Raw genomic sequence first — 2,877 nt, forward strand, 5'->3', positions numbered from 1 at the left:
TTCTTGATCTGCTTCTTGTGAGGGTTTGAAGACATTGAAGGTAAGTTGTTCATCATGTATCCTCAATATTAGCTCTCCTCGCTCCACATCTATAACTGCTCTGGCTATGGCTAGGAATGGTCTTCCCAATATGATTGGATGGAGGTGACTCTCTTCCATTTCTAAGATAACAAAGTATGTGGGAAAGAAGTAGTTTCCAACCTTTACCAACATGTTTTCAACCACTCCTACTGCTTGTTTTTTAGTTTTGTCAGCCAGCTTGATGACTACGTCTGTGGGTATTAGCTCATTGATATGAAGCTTCTTCATGAGGGATAAAGGCATTAAGTTGATGCTTGCTCCCAGGTCACAGAGTCCTTTATCAATCCTTGTTTCTCCTATAGCACAGGGGATGTAAAAACTCCCTGGATCCTTCCTTTTTGTAGGCAACTCTGGTTGAATGAGAGCACTGCACTCCTTATTCATCACTATTGTTTGCCCTCCTTTGAGTGAACTTTTCTTGGTCAGGAGCTCTTTCATACACTTAATGTATGAGGGCATTTGTTGGAGAGCCTTGATGAATGGTATGTTTACATGGAGAGATGCAAACATGTTGAGGAACTTGGAATACACTTTCCTTTCTATACCACCTTTGAGTCTATGGGAAAAAGGTGCATATGGGTTCAGAATCTCCTTCTCCCTTAACTCCTCCCTCTGTGTGGAGTTGGTTTCTTGGTCACTATCTTCTTACTTCTCTACTGGAATATCTCAAGAGTGTTCTAATAGTTTGTTTAGTTCTTCCTCAGTCCCCTTATCACTTATAGTGACCATTTTGCATTCTTCCCATCTTACTTTCTTTACTTCACCTCTCGGGTTTTTCTCTGTGTCACTTGGGAAGCTGTCAATAGGTTTTGGAATCTTTTCAGAGAGGTATCCCACTTGAAATTCCAGCCTCTTGATGGTGTCTCCCTGGTTTTTGATATTGGCTCGCACCTCCTCCTTGAACACCTTGTTGTCTTGGATTTCCTTGCATATGCCTTCAAGTAGAGTCTCAATCCTTGAGAGCCTATCTTTAGGTGGTGATGGTGGGTTGAGATTGGAGGGATGAGAAGGGCCATTTTGGTTTTGATATGGATGTTGGGAGGTATTGTTGGGTGGGTGTTGATATGATCTCTATGTGGAATGTCGGTGAGTTGCATTGTTGTTGGGGTTGTAACGTCTCTGATCTAGACCTTGATCCTGTTGATTTCCCTACCCGAAGTTTGGGTGGTTCTTCCAACCAGGATTATAAGTTTTGGAGTATGGATCATGGGTCTGCCTAGGTGAGTTCCCAATATAATTGGCTTGTTCCCGGTCACCCTCGTCCTCTGCATTCACTCCTTCTTGAGCTTCTGATGAGGTGGTGACTGCTGCCACTTGGTTCCTTTCCATCTTCTTGGTAAGGTCAGCCAGCTGCTTGGTGATCATCTTATTTTGAGCCAGCAATGCATCCATGTTGTTCAGCTCCATTACTCCTCTAGTATTGCCCCTTTCAGAAGCATAGAAGTAGTCATTCTCAGCTACAGTCTCTATGACATCTATGGCTTCTTCAATGGTCTTCTTCTTGTTCCGAGATCCCTCAGATGAGTGGTCCACTGCCTTCTTTGATTCATAAGAAAGACCCTCATAGAAATGTGTAACTGCACCCATTCATTGAATATATCTGGCGGGCACCTTCTTGTCAAGTCCTTAAACCTCTCCCATGCTTCATAGAGAGTTTCACCATCTTATTGCCTGAAGGTTTGTACCTCAGCTCTCAACCTGTTGATTCTTTGAGGAGGATAGAATCTCGCCAAGAATTTGTTTACCACATCTTCTCAGGTTGTCAGACTCTCCTTCGGAAAGGATTCTAGCCATTTAGATGCTTTATCCTTGAGTGAGAAGGGAAACAGAAGCAGCCTATAAGTGTCAGGATGAACACCATTAGACTTCACAGTATCACATATCCTTAGGAAGGTGGTGAGATGTTGATTGGGGTCTTCTTAGGCACTTCCTCTGAATGCACAGTTGTTCTGAACGAGGGTGATGAGCTATGGTTTTAGTTCAAAGTTATTGGCATGTATGGTTGGCTTTTGGATGCTACTTCCACAGTTTCCTGGGTTTGGATTGATATAAGAGCCTAGAACTCTTCTCTCTTGCCCAGCATGATTCACTGGACCTTCTCTGGCATGGTTGTGAGCCTCTTCTTCATGGTGGTTCTCCATATTCTCCTCCATGTCTGGTTTAAAATACTCTTCCTCTTGCTTCCTTCCTTAATCTAAGGAAGGTTCTCTCAGGTTCAGAATTAAAGGAAGTTGAAGCCCCGCTTCTTCTACCTGTCATACAACCAACAAGGCAAAAAGCAAGAGAGAAATTGAATGGAAATTACTCTTGTTAGAATGGCTGTTAGTGTGAGTGATGCAATATATCAAACAGTTAGTGGGTTAGTTAACTGACTTGTAAACAATGATGAAAAACACAACAAATGGGTAAGGGATAAAGGAAGAAAATAACTAAAACTAAAAGTAAATCACTCAAATGGAATTAAACAAAACAAAAGAAAAATGCTCAATCTAGTTATCCTCCAACTTAATCATTGTCGATACAAAATCAATCCCCGGCAATGGCGCCATAAACTTGATGCACGAAAACTTGTCTCTCAACAAATCTCCCTTCGGCAAGTATACCAAATTGTCATCAAGTAAAAACTCACAATAGAGTGAGGTCGAATCCCACAGGGATTGATTGGTCAAGCAACTTTAATTAGAGGAATGTTCTAGTTGAGCTAAGCAGAAATTGAGTTGAAGAATTGCAGAAAATTAAATGGCGGGAAAGTAAATAACAGAAAATGTAAATGCTGGAAATAAATGGTAGAATGTA

The 2,877-nt window shown here is 41.6% G+C and overlaps 1 non-coding gene across 1 annotated transcript; it reads left to right on the forward strand.

The window, feature by feature from the left end:
• The first annotated feature begins 1,674 nt into the window (after positions 1 to 1,674).
• LOC148568073 (small nucleolar RNA R71) lies at positions 1,675 to 1,781 on the forward strand. Its single transcript, XR_015881873.1, has one exon. It is a non-coding gene; the product is annotated as a small nucleolar RNA R71 (small nucleolar RNA).
• The last annotated feature ends 1,096 nt before the right edge of the window (positions 1,782 to 2,877 follow it).

Source organism: Arachis ipaensis, chromosome B4 (assembly GCF_059453495.1).
Source record: "Arachis ipaensis isolate K30076 ecotype BB chromosome B4, ASM5945349v1, whole genome shotgun sequence".
NCBI lineage: Eukaryota > Viridiplantae > Streptophyta > Magnoliopsida > Fabales > Fabaceae > Arachis > Arachis ipaensis.